General features: G+C 58.9%; 1 protein-coding gene and 1 long non-coding RNA gene across 3 annotated transcripts in view; one reads left to right on the plus strand and one right to left on the minus strand.

Annotated features, from left to right (window-relative positions):
* GSE1 (Gse1 coiled-coil protein) overlaps window positions 1-13,960 on the minus strand; it is a 395,186-nt gene that overhangs the window by 274,966 nt on the left and 106,260 nt on the right. The window lies entirely within an intron of this gene.
* Window positions 8,363-10,377, plus strand: LOC145514243 (uncharacterized). The gene is made up of 2 exons (XR_014059957.1): window positions 8,363-9,225; window positions 9,932-10,377. It is a non-coding gene; the product is annotated as an uncharacterized LOC145514243 (long non-coding RNA).

Genomic DNA, 13,960 nt, shown 5'->3' on the forward strand with positions numbered 1-13,960 from the left:
GGGCCGGGGTGGGGATACCACCCTGGGTCAGAGAGCAGATTCCGGGGCTGGCTCTACCCCAAAGGGCTCAGGAGCCTGCCCTCTGCCCTGAGGCCTCTGCGGCCCCACCAGCTGAACACAACATTATCTTAAGGACACCATGGTATCCTTAAAATCCGCGAGCACTCACACCATAGATTGGCTGAGCACCTACTATGTGCCACGAACTACTTAAGGGGCCGGGGACCCAGCTGTGAACAAGAGAGATGCTGTCTCTCATCTTCCAGGCTCCTGGAGGCAGCGAGACAAAAAAACAAAATACGCAATCTGCAGAGGGTGAGTGGAATGAAGGGAACTAGAACCCCAGCAGGAGTACTGAGGATGAAGGAGGCCCTCATGGGGAGACCCACAGGGAAGCTAGGCGGGGAGCTCTCTGCTTCTCCAGGTGGGAGGGGTGGCAGGTGCAAAGGCCCTGAGGCACGATCTCCCGTGGGGCTTTGGAGGAAGAGCAGGCAGGGCTGAGTGGTGGAGGCAGCTAAGGAGAGTGGGAAGAAAGGAGGCGGGAGAGCTGGTTAAGGGGTCAGATCCCACCCTGGCTGGCCAAGCGCACAGGGCTGGACGGCACCCACCCTGATTCACATCCCCGGGGAACCTCAGGACAACACCATGACTGCAGATACAGTCTTTGCAGACGCATGTGAGTTAACATGAGGTGACACTGCACTGGGGCAGGCCTAAAATCCAGAAAAAGTGTTTTTATAAAAAGAGGAGAGGACACTGACGCAGAGGGGAAAGCCAGGCGGAGACAGGGGCAGAGGCTGGAGAGATTCGGCCACAGGTCAAGCAACTCCGGGAGCCCCTGAAGCCCTCGCGGGGGAGCCCGGCCCCGCCCACATCTTCATTCTGGACTCTGGCTTCCGGACCGTGAGAGAACACATTCCTGTTGCTCAGGCCCCGGTGTGTGGTCACGTGGCATGGCAGCCCCCAAACACCAAACACTCAGGGAGGGACTTTGGTTTCATTTGGGGTGAGATGGGGGTCAACACGGACATGGAAGGGGAGCATGGCACGAACTGCCTGGCATTTAAAAGGCTGAGGTGACATCACATGGCCCACCGTACCAGGCACCCAGCCTCAGAGGAAGCTAATGGGCCCAGCATTCCGGGGAAGGACAAGAAAAACCCCTCATAGCCCGTGGTCACCTGCGCAGAAGGGTGACCAGGGCCCTGCCCTCCAGAGGCCCACACAATAAAATGGACTCACCAGCCCCACTTGGTTCTCCCTGTTGCCTTATTTAAAGATTCCCAGACAGAGTTTCCCCTCTGAAAAGCTAGAACCTTTCATTATGCATCTGAGAACCTGTAATTTTTTTTTTTAAGAGAACACAGCCCTGAAGGAGATGTGAGTCAGCAGGGTATGTCAGCCACACCGTCTGCCGGCCGTACGCCCCAGGACAAGGTGATGGAGACGGGGACGCAGGGGAGGTCACCTGCTGCCCTTGTGTCTGCCAGGCTCTGGGTGCCCCCACGGCGCAGCCTCGACTTGGACGTTGTTTGACTGAGTGTGTCCCGTCTGTGCAAAGAAGGTCTTCCAGGAAGGTGAGGCAAAAGTGCAGCCTGAAGCCGGCCAGGAGCTTTGGGGTACCAGGCAGAGCGTGCACCTCCGGCGGGAGACAGGCCTCTGAGAGTTAACACCGCGTCTGGCACTGGAGGCCCCTGGGTGCCATGTATTCTGAGCGGAGGCGCCGCTGGCTCACGTGTGTCACGGCCGTGAGGACGCCGCCCTGCCCTTGCTTGACCGCAGCGCTCCCCTGGGAGGCGTAGCTCATCCCCCGGACGCGCCCCACCCGGCCCCACCCTGCCTGGCCAGACCCAGGGGAGCCGGACGCTCCCTGAGAGGAGGCCCGGGAGAGGCCCTCCCGCACGCCACTGCCCGCACAGCCGCCCTGCTGCGGCCCGCGACGAAGTCATTCGACCTAGAGGCTTCCAGAAGGAGTCTGGCGACCCTGCCCCACAGGCTCTCCGACACTGACCACAGGCCACGGTCACGTGCCCGCTTCTCCAGCATGCTCTGCAGAGATTTCCAGCCCCCTGGGCGAGGGGAGCTGCTGTCTTCACTGGCTCTGAGACCCCAGCCAGCCCCGGGCATTTGTCTCCATGTTGGGGCAGAAGAGGAGGAGACAAGAGACGTGAGATGTTTTGAGCACCTACTATGTGCCACGCCCCAGGGTTCCATGTCGGACATCACCCTCGCTCCGTCCTTCTGAGCCACCCTGGAAGCTTTTCCAGCCAAGGACTTGGCACCCAGACACAGGGCCACGGGACATCTGAGCACTGGGGACCGGCCTGGCTGGAGCCCTAAGAACGCCGCCCTACTTACAAGCCACTCATCCATCAGCCATGTTGATGAAGCGGATGGGCCGCTTCAGAGGTGAGGGCATTCAGGTCCAAGGTCACTTAATGACAGTTCAACACGACAGCTTCAGTCAGCAGCTAAGGAAGCTCAAGGACCGACAGTTCCAGGAGTCCCCCACCCCCGCGCTGTGTCTTGGGCACCAGCTGGGGGGAGATAGAGTGGGTGCTGGGGAGGGAGGAGCCCGAAGCCACATCCTTTTTTTTTTAATTGGAGGCTAATTACTTTACATTATTGTAGTGGTTTTTGCCACACAGTGACATGAATCAGCCATGGGTGTACACGTGTTCCCCATCCTGAATCCCCCTCCCACCTCTCTCCCCATCCCATCCCTCTGGGTCATCCCAGTGCACCAGCCCTAAGCACCCTGTCTCATGCATCAAACCTGGACTGGTGATCTATTTCACATATGATAATACATGTTTCAGTGCTACTCTCTCAAGTCATCCCACCCTCACCTTCTCCCACAGAGCCCAAGTCTGTTCTTTACATCTGTGTCTCTTTTGCTATCTTGCATATAGGATCATCATTACCATCTTTCTAAATTCCATATATATATGTGTTAACATACTGTATTGGTGTTTTTCTTTCTGACTTACTTCGCTCTGTATAATAGGCTCCAGTTTCATCCACCTCATTAGAACTGATTCAAATGCATTCTTTTTTAATAGCCGAGTAATATTCCATTGTGTATATGTACCACAGCTTTCTTATCCATTCGTCTGCCAATGGACATCTAGGTTGCGAAGCCACATCCTTGCTGGAGGTTTGCTCCAGCACCCACCTGAGGGCCTCTGCCACCCAGCAGCGCCAACCTTGACGGTAGCCCTGGTTCTCCACTGTGCTCTGTGCCCATCCCTGCTCTGTCTGCTTCCACCGGACCCCATGCCATCAGCCCCGCCAGAGACACTGCCCCATTCTGCAGATGAGAAAACGAAGGTACATGGTGCCTGTCAACCCCCTGTCTTCTGAGGCGGCCAAAACCCGGACAAAAAAGGCCCCTGTTCTTCCACTTGCAGAGCACGGCCTCTCCCAAGGGGCCTGGCGGGGTGCCCTGTCCCGTGGAGTCCTGCCCGCTCAGACATCAGCCCCTGACCCGCTGCAAACCTTGCCGGTGCCTCTGCCAGGGCTCTGCAGCTGCTGTCCTCCTCGCCACGCAGCCAGCACCCCACTTTCCCAGCTTTCTAGAACCTCCCAGTTCTTCTGCGGCCTCAGGTTGATACTCAAATACCTGGCAACTGGTAAAGCAGGCTTTTCGTCTTATCGATAGGGGTCCCCAGAAGCGGACCCTGAGGCGAGGACTGGAGTGGAAATAACTGACTGGGGGGGCAGGGGGGGCGAGAGGCCAAGTGAGGTGAGATGAGAAGGGAGGGGCCAGTGGGTGCCTACTCTTACGGGGCGACATTACGGCAACAGGGGGTGCTATGTGGGCTGGCCGGGAGCTGCTCTGGGGACCCTGGTCCCCAGCAATGCAAGCCAGCAGGCGCTCAATAAATGCTCCTGGTTAAGTAAACACAAAGTGGATGGAGCAAGAGGCCTTTCCACACGGGTAGGGAATAACTGCCCCTGCCTTTGGCCCAGTGGGAGATGGAAAGCCCCAAAGCCCCCAGGGGTGGGGGAGTGTGGTGCGCCCGCAGGGCCTTCCCCTCACCCTCACCCCACCCCTGCCTGTGGCTGCTGCTCCCGACAAGAGCACCAGGGCGCTACTCCTGAGGTGCTTTCCCTGAGGACCACTGACTCCGTGACAGCTCATTCCATACGCAGACTCCGTGAAGCCCTCTCCCCCGTGCCCTGCCAGGCTGCAGTCTGGCCGGCTTGGGGGCCCTGAGGTCCCCACACCCGGGATGAGAGAACGGGTCCTCCTGCCACCTCCCAAGGCACGCGGGGAAACACGCCACGGGGCCAGCAGGGACCTGACCCCCTGCAGAGCGCCACGGGGATGGCGGGGGAGTGGCCTCCAGGGGTTCCCAACTGGCTCCCTCTGCAGCGAGACCACTGGTCATTTCCATGGCCCCTCTGCTGAGGACAGCCCAGCCTCCCCTGGGCAGTGGGGAGACCTGGGCACTGGCCCAGCACTGCCCCCTATTGGCCGATGGTCATGAGCTCATCTTCCCCTTCTGGAGTTGGGGATGAGACCCCAATCAACACGAGGTCTCCGCGCCCCCAGAAGAAAGAGTCTGGGCCAGGAGTCAGCGGTGTGGGTCCCAGACACACTTGTCCAAAACGGCGGCCACAGGCCACATGGAGCTATGGAGCCCTTGAAAAGCACCAGGTGTGATGGAGAAGCGGACACACCGGGTTCTGAAGACTTGCTACAAGAAAAAGAAAATCACACTAACCATTCAATACACTGATTGCATATTCAAACAATAGCATTTTGGACATATTGGGTTAAAGAAAACATACATCAAAATGAATTTCACCTCTTTCCACCCCCATTTATTGAGATACAATTGACATATAACATGGTAAACAGCATAATGATTTGATAAATACGAATATCATATTTATTGATTACTACAATAAGTTTAGTTACAGCCATCACCTCAGGTAGTTACAGATTTTTTTCCTTGGGATGAAATGTTTTTACTTTTTCTTAATGCAGCGACTAGGAAATCTAAGATTCCATAGCTGGCTGGCATTGTCCTTTTTACTGGACAGCGGCTGGAGTTTCCAGTAAGCCACTTGGCCCTTTGGAAACCAACAGGCAGACCAGCCAGCCAGGCGGCTGCCTGTCCAGGACATTTGGGGGCTCTGAGCACCACCTCTGGAGGAGTCGGAGCACAACTTGGCAGGGACCATAGGCCCCCAGGATGCAGCCGATCCCCCCTGGCCTTAACCCCAGAGGTCCCTTCTCCGCAGACTCTCCTTGGCACCCCACTTAACCTTGCAGCTCTGCATGGTGACCAGCTCTCACCCTTCCCTGCGGGCATGGCTCCACATCCTTTATGCTCCCCACTTAGGGTTGCCGGATGCAGCAAATAAAAATCCAGGGTACCCAGTTAAGTCTGTCTTTCAGATCAACAACAAATACTTTTTCTAGTATGAGTATAGCCCATGCACTATTTGGGATATACTTACACCAAAAATTTGTCATTGACAGAAACACAGATTTAACTGGGCTCCTTGAATCGTGCCTGGCACCCCCATCTCTACTGGGTCTGAAGTCTTGCTTTGCAGGTTGACTAGAGTCCCCTCAACCAGGGTGACAGCTCCCCATGGACAGGGGCATTGGTTTCAGTTACTCTCAGACCCTTGGCATTTAGTTCTGTCCAGCACATGATCCATGCTCAACGACTATTTGTGGAATGAATAGGGGAAGCCAGCATTTCCTCCAGAGGACACAGCTGACCTAAGATCCCCCGGACCCTTTCCTGACCCTGACACACTTAGGGTGGGTGTCATTCTCCCAGAAACCCTGACTGCTTGCAAACATTCTCCAGTCTTGAAATGCCCGCAGGACATGCCTCGGCAGAAACGAGGCGGCGAGAGACAGAGAGTGGGCCTGATGCCCGCTGGTGCCACCACGCTCCTGCCTGGCTCTTGGTCACACAATGGCTGGGCTGTGTGACCCTCAGTCTGGGCAGTGAGAAAGGGTGGTCACCAGCTTTCCATCCCCTCTCCTTCAACCAGCCCCTCTGTCTCCTTCTCAGTTGTCAAAAGCTAACCCTGGGAGTTCTTGGGGGAAGATGCTAAAGACAGGGTCACTGAGCACCTTGGCCGCCTCTGTCCAGAGCGGGCAGGGCTGGATGCCTGGAGATCAGCTGGGCCTCTGCTTTGGCCCGGGACACACACGGCAGATTTTCTGAGCCAGCCTTGATGCAAAGCACTGCGACCAGGTGTCCCTCCAAACCATCCAAATGTCCTCGATGTTCTGTTACATCAGCAAATGGCAGAGGCAGGGTCTGTTGCCAGTTTGCATCTTGATCAAGATAAAAAGGCCCCAGAACTCCTGGCTGGGATGCAGGGGCCCTGAGCTGCTCTGTCTCTCCCACCAGATGCCCTGGCAGATAAGCAAGAAACAGAGTCCACACTGCTGCCTGCCCTCGGGGAATCTTGTCTGGGGAGATAAGACTCTTGGAAACAGCGGAAAAATGCAAGCTGGAGAAAAATGAGGGCCAAGTGACGGCAATGCTGCAGGCTTTTTAAGAAGCGACGACCCAGGCTGGCGGGGCCACTAGAACACACTGGAGGAGGGGGAAGAGGACCGAGGGAGCCCATGCACTTACATGCGTGTGTGTGTGTGTGCGTGGGAGCGCGTGCACGCACGCACAGGTGTTCTTGGGCAGGGGGCAGCCAGCCTGACTCCACTGTGCCTGCCGCCACCCATCTGGCCCCCAGCTGACCTTCCCCAGTGCTGAGCCAGGTCCCGGCACACTGTGAGCCTCACCTCCACCGAGTTGTAAGCTTAAAAATGAACCCCCAAGTGGTCTCAAGACTTTCCAAAGGGTTCCTGGCAGATGGCAGGACTCATGTCTCCTACTGTGGTGAGCTGTGTGCGGTGAGCCTTGGGCTCTGAGCTGCTCTGTGGCCCCAGCTAGTGGGATGCCTTCTTTTCCTTTCTCTTCCTTCCCCAGCTCCATGAGGCACAGCTTGGAAGGATGCGGTGGTAAAGAGGGGGCCCTCTCTGAGCCAGGGTATCACACACACACACACAGACACATACACACTTGGCTGGGACTAATGCAGTATCACATCACCCCAGGACCTGCTCGCACCTCTTGGGTATCCCAGCCTCCCAGCCCTCCAAGTGAGCAGGCAGGGGGTCCACTGGGCCCCAGGGAGATGCTGCCAGTCCAACCCAGCTGGGGGGCAGCAGAAGCCAGGTCTTGACCAGGAGAGCAGCTCAGCTGTCCCACCCCCAGACCCTGGGGCCTGCTGAGCCGGCCCCGGAACCCTGCATTGGGCCGAGGCCTCGCTGCCCCCGGCCTGAGGCCCCCTCAGCTGTCCTGGGGTGACCGACAGGGCAGGAAACCCTCTCACAGCAAAGGGCAGGACACGGGAGTGCAGGAAGGAGAACTGGGGGCAGTGGGGATTATTCTGCTTGGCTTCCTCAAAGCAGACATGAAAAGGCCCGTTGTCCACCAGAGAGGGAGAGACGGCCAAGAGGGCCTGGCCCCGGCCCAAGAGGGCAGGCTGTCCCGGGACGTCTACTAGGGTGGTCTTACTGCAGGGGCAGCCCCCCAATCACGGAACCACAGGACAAGAGTCGAGCAAGGGAGAGACACGGGGAACAGGGGTGTCAGCCAAGGGGGAGCAGGACAGGGGGGCAGGGGCTCTCTGGTCACTCCCTTGCAGGCAAGGCTGGATCAGCTCGCTCGTGTGGCTGCTCCCAGGGTGTCTGCTCCCTGGACCCAAGACAGGGTGGTCCAGCAAGGCGCAGAGCAGGGCCTGGAACCCAGAGCCCAGCGGTCTCGTGACAAGAGCACTGGTGGGCCTCTGGCCCTCCCAGAGGGAGGCACAGGCCTTCCCTCCTGTTGGGATGGTGGCAGCAGCTCTGCCCTGGCCCCCGCTCCCCGTGGCTAGGGGTTCAGGGGGCTGGTCGCACACCCAGGCATCAGTCCTTGGGGCTTCTGTGTGCCTCCGTGGACAGCAGCCCCTGCTTCTTCAGAGGGTCCCAGAGACCCACAGCCCCCTGCTGGCCCGATGCCTGCTTCACCCCTTGCTGGGCGGCCCAGCACCTTGGGACATGCTATAGCCCAGCCCGGCCTGGACAGCAACGGGGAGGGGGCTATGCTCCCCCCCCAAGCCAGCTTCAGTCTAGAACGACGAGACCTCCCCGCCTACTCCTGCCTGTACTGGGGTGAACAGTGCTCCCCCAAAATGTGTGTCCTCCCCAAACCTGTGATTGAGACCTTATTTGGAAAGAAGTCTTTGCAGATGGACTCAAGTTATGGTGAGATCAGGCTGGATCAGGGTGGCCCTACACCAATGGCAGTGACCCAACAGAGAGGCTCAGGAGGGGCCGCATGACCACAGAGGCAGAGGTTGGAGGGGTGAGGCCACAAGCCTGGGATGCCAGGACCCAGAGACCTGACAGGGGAGCCCAGGGCCCTGGGTGCCAGGAGGGGCACCTGCTCTGCGCCTGGGCTCACCCATCTTGTCCCAGCGTCACTGGGACTTAGGTGTCGACCCACCTGCTGGGGGAGACTGGGAAACTGAGAAAGGAGGCTCTGCTGGGCCTTGGAATCTGGTACAGAAGCAGCCGTGCTGCCCCTCCCAGCTGTCCTCCGTGCGGTCAGAACCCCCGCCTGCGGGCACACCAGCTAATCGGTCTTGACAGCCCACCACCATTCCTTGACCGCCGAGAAGAGGCTGGCGTGGCTATATTTAGCCTCCAATTGCTCTGCCTGGGAAGCTGTGAAGTACCAGAGGCGTGGGAGTGGGGGGCTGAAGGACACAGCGTTGGGGCAAGGAGCCGGGCAGGGGTCCCCCGCACCCCCCAGCCCCTGTGTGTGCCCTGGCCCCCAGAGCAGACTTTCCAATTTAGGGCTTTGGCTGCAAACAGTGGGAGTGGGGGCTCCCCGCGTGGGGGACCACAGCCCACCTGGGCCACGTGACCAGGGTAGAGGGCCTAGCAGGGTGGGCGGGCGGGCCGCGAGCAGAGCACAGGCCAGAGTCGGCCCTGAGCACCCTCCCTAGGCGCCCTTTCTAGACGGGGCTGCAAGCCCCCCTCCTCAGCCTGGCCTGCTCCTCCAGGGCCCCCACCTCACCCTGGCGGGCCTGGGCAGTACCCACTGCCCTGGACTCTGCACAGAGGGGCTGAGAAACGATGTCCAGCGCCTGGGAGCAGAGGAGGGAGACAGAAGGAGCAGGAGCCAGGTGGGGGTGCAGGTGAGAGGGCGAGTAGGGGGGCAGGTGGAGAGAGACAAGAGGGAGGAAGGGGTGGGGGAGAGGAGGGCAGGCCCATCCCAGTCACTATGGAAACGAAGGGTGGGATGATGCAATAGTAGCGGGAACAATGATTTAGGGACTTCCCTGGGGGTCCAGTGGCTAACACCCCACGCTCCCAATGCAAGGAGCCCGGGTTCGATCCCTGGGGGGGTGGGGGGCAGTGAACCAGACCCCACCTGCCACAACCAAAGACCCAGCGCAGCCAAAGAGATAAAACACAGACCTGTTGAAAAGAGAATGGGGGTTGGACAAACATAGCTACTATTGCTTGAGCGCTGCCACCCAGTGGGGTGGCCATGGCTCATATTCCCGCCTCCCTGATGGAGGAAACGGAGGCCCCCGGCAGTGAGGGGCGTCTGACAGACGGACGGCACGGCTGCCCGATCCTCCTCGGACACCATCAGCGCAGCTCTGCGTGGGCTGCCCCGCCGGGGGGGGGGGCAGCTGCTGGGGGAGGCGGCAGGAGGCACAGGCCAAGGCCAGCACGCTCCCCCAACCAGCCCCCCGGCCCCCGCCCCCCGGCCGGGCCCAGCTGAGCGCCCGATGGCGGGTCAGGGGTGAGGCCGTGCTAAGTGGCTTATGCCTCCGTGCAGAGGCCGACTGACAGACGGTTGGATTAACAAAGACGCACTCTGTTCCCCGGCAGGTCATGTGGAAAGCACAGCCACGACCCCTGTCACTTCTCCTTTTTTATTTTTTTGTAAGAAGAGATGTTTGTTCCCGAGCAGGCGGAGGAGGAGGAGGCGGGGAGCAGGGGGGAGCCAGCTGTAAGCACATCAGCTGCTGCGGTCACAATGGGGGGCTTCTCCGCCGCGGCCACCCCTCAGCCAGGGCCGCCAGCCGGCCCGGCACGCGGAGCCACGCTCCCGAATGCCAGTGTGCAGGCCGGCAGCGGAAAAGGGACCATTAGCCCTAAATGGAGCCTGCAGAGAAGGGGGCAGCGGGCGGGCAGCCGTGGCAGCTGCGGACACGGTTCCCCGCCTGGAGGACCACAGAAGGGCACGCTGCCTCCTGCCTGGCCCAGCCAATCACATCCTGCAACCGTGCTGTTTCAGACAGACCAAGTGAAATAAAGCCTATCCTTAAGACTAACCTCACCTTTTCCTTTTTACCTCTAAAACGTGACTACTTGACGTTGTGATGTTCTACGCGTGGCTGGCGTCCTACTTCCATTGGGCAGTGGGTCCAGGCCCACAGCGTCGGCATCCACTGCAGCGTGCTAGACACGCAGACTCCCAGGCCCCCCCCAGGCTTGCAGAGTCACATCCTCGTCCCCAGGCCAGCTCTGGAGCGCCACCACCGCTGTGCTTGTGACCTGTCTCCAGACCGAGTCCAGCCTCCCACACTGCCACATGGCTTTAAGGGCTCTTGCAAAGCAACCCCCGTGTCAGCAGAAAGGTCCAGCCCTCCATCTGAGGCAGCATGGGTCCTAACTGGGGAGAATTCCTCCGGTGGGTCATGGTGGCAGAAAATACGATCTTAGAATTCTGAACTTGCCCTGGTTCCTCCAAAGGGCTTCTTCTGGTCAAAACCTCTCTGATTTAAACTGAATGGAGAGGGACGGTCTAGTTTGCAGACTTGAACTGTTTACCAAGAGCCTTCCACGGGCAAGGCATTTAAAATACATGTACCTCAAGGCTCTGTGGACATACAAAGCAATGCAAGCTGAGCTTGCCTCTTGAGCATCTTTGGGGGGGCTGGTTTTACTAAACAGATAAGAAAGATTTCCCAACCCCAGAGTTCCCTCCGAGCTGCCCCCACGTGGCCCCAACCAGGGCCAGAAGGAGCCCCCTTTCTGGTTGGCCTCAGATGACTAGAAAGCTCCTTCCCCTACTGACTCACAAAGTCTTCTGGAACCCCGCCTCCAGTCTGCGGGGAGCCCCTGGCTCCATCCCAAGTAAACCTACTTGCCCTTGACACCTCCAACTAGTAGGAGCCACCACCAAGCGGCCCATGATTGAGCATGTCCAATGCCCTCACCTCGTCCTAGGGCAGCGTGGCTCCCAGAACCTGCTGTCCTGGTGGCCTCCCTCCCCAGACCTGCTCGGTTGGGTCAGCGCTCCAGCCTGTCACCACCTGCCCTCCTGTTCCCAGCCCTGACACCCTGCGGAGAGGGGAGGATTGAGAAACCAAGTTGGGCAGGAACAAAGCCAGAGCTGGGGGTAGGGTAGGGGCATTGGTAGCCAGCAAACTACCAGAGAAGGTTCTTGCTCTTTTCCTACAGCAGAAATTCCTGCCTTGGGTGACAGAGGATGAGTTGGTTGGATGGCATTATCGAGTCAATGGACAGAAGTTTGAGCAAACTCCAGGAGACGGTGAAGGACAGGGGAGCCTGGCATGCTGCAGTCCGTGGGGTCGCAAAGAGTCGGACATGACTGAGCGACTAAGCAACGACAGCAACAACAGCTGGCTGCACAGCAGCATCACCAGGGAACTACACCAAGCACTGATGCCTGAGGCCTCTGTCAGGTTTGGGTTCAGCTGGCTGGGTGGGGCCCAGGCATCTAAATTTTGTTAAAAGCCCCTAGGTGGTTGTAAGGTACTGGGGAGTCTAGGGTCACTGCTGGCCTTCAGCCCGCGCTGGGGGTTGGGAGAGAACCTGGGACCCCTAGGGAGTAGTGTTGCCGGGGCAGGGCCCACCACTTGCACCTCTGAAGCATCTGCAGCGAGGGGCGTGCGCCCCGAGGAATGCGGGGTGCCCTACGACAGGGGCCAGGGTGGGCCAAGGGGAAGGGGCAGGTTTCTAACATGACCTGGGCTGTGCAGCTTGGCCTCTGGCAGGCTTTAAGGAAATGAGTTCCAATCTGGGTGCGGCCCTAAAGCAGGGGGTGTTTGGTGATGGGGAAGCTTAATTTCCTTCTAGGAGGCTAGCGTTGTCCCTGATAAGAGCACTGCATGGCAGTCGTGATGATGGCAGGAGTGTGGACATTCAGCCTCCCTGGGGTGGGACAGTGGCTGCTTGTGTCCAGCGAGGCCCTGTCTGTAGCCCGTGAACCTGTGGCCCCGGTGGCTGTTCATTTCAATCCCCAAAGCCCTCTTTCCTTTTCCGTTCTGAAGACAGAAGCGTAGGGCTTCTCCTGACATGGAACCGAGCTGCCCCTGGCAGGAACCCGGCCTCACAAGTGAGGCCCAGTGGCCTCCACCTCACCTGAGTGCCCATCCTCTCCTGGCCATGGCCATGCAAGACACCCAGCCTGAGCATCAGCCCGGGGCCACCCTGAGCTCCATACGGAACAGCAGAGAGGTCAGTGCCACCCTCTTCCCGTGACTCAGTTTCCCCACATGGAACAGGAAGGCTGCTGCTGGGTCCCTCTGTGCTTTCAAAGTCCATGATTTGGGGCGTCTGGCGCAGAAAGGTCGCACAGCAGGCGCCCTGTCCCCTAAGCTTGGACAGCCAGTCACCCTGGGGCCTCCGGAGGAAACTTCTGCCATCTGCCTCTGTCCAGGCCTCAATTTTGGAATCTTCTCCTCCTGCTCCCCAGACCACTCCTGGTCCTGTTCTCCTTGTATGGGTCACTGCCTTTTCCCAGAGTAAGGAAGCAGGACCCTCTCATGGTCAATCAGCTAGGATGCCCTTGGTCAGGCCCGGAAGAGTGCATGGAGCTTCCAAGGGCCTCGGGCCTGAGAAAGCAGGAGCTGCAGTGGCCCAGGCACTGTGCCCCTGGACGCTCACCTTAGCTGGGACTTCACGCATGTTCCCTCACTTCATCCTTGCCATCACCCCAAAGGGTACATGCTGTTTTCACCCTCTTTTACCCGTGGGGAAACTGAGGCAGGGTCAGGTTAAAGTCACTTCTCCCAGGTCCCCAGAGCACAAGAGGCAGGCCAGGCAGCCCGAGCAGCCAGGCTCCACAGCCCTGCTCCCACCCATCTGTAACCTGGTCTGCAGCTTGTGAGCTGGGTGGTCTTGGGTAGGACAGTTTACCTCTCTGGGCCTCAGTCTGTCTGTAAAATGGGGTTAACAGTAGGCCCCGCCCACCCCCAGTCTGCTGTGAAGGTCAGATGAATGAGTCCAGGAAGAACCCTGGGCACACAGCCAGAGCTCAGCAAGGGCCAGCTTCTAGGATTGCCACCGGTGCTAGTTCTAGTTCAGAGGACGGGGCAACTTAGCGCCCTCTGGTGACAGGGAGGTCTCGTGCAGGAGAAGGGTAGAGGATCAGATGGCAGGTAGGGAAAGACAACAGCCGCCACGCGCTGACTGCAGGTGACCGGGGACATCAGGAGGGGCCCTGCTCTGGGAACATCTGGGTGTGATCCAGCACTGGTTTGGTACATGGGTCTGAGACCCAAGGCACCTGGCTGGGGCGTGTCCTGGAGCCTCAGAAACAAGCTAAATCAGAGTGACCGCCACACGGCGAGCCTCCAGTCACTTGGCCATCTCACCTAAATGCCAGGCATGTGCCGAGAACCCCACCAGGCCTTGCGTGAGGCAGAGACCGGCTGATGTGCACCAAACAGGACACACAGCTCCGGACACACAGCTAAGTGATGTTTTCCACCTCACAGGACGGGTAAGATTAACAATGAGGGCTCCGAGGTCCCAAGAGACGGCAGTGCCTGGAACCCCCAACCGTCTCAGGGAAGACCTACTGAACACCCTATTGGACTATGATGCAGACTCGACTAAGTTTTCACTGCATTAACCATGAATGATTGGGGGCTATTTATCACAGCA

This window comes from Giraffa tippelskirchi, chromosome 7 (genome assembly GCF_054371585.1).
Source record: "Giraffa tippelskirchi isolate mGirTip1 chromosome 7, T2T-mGirTip1v1.2.pri, whole genome shotgun sequence".
NCBI classification, from domain to species: Eukaryota; Metazoa; Chordata; class Mammalia; order Artiodactyla; family Giraffidae; genus Giraffa; species Giraffa tippelskirchi.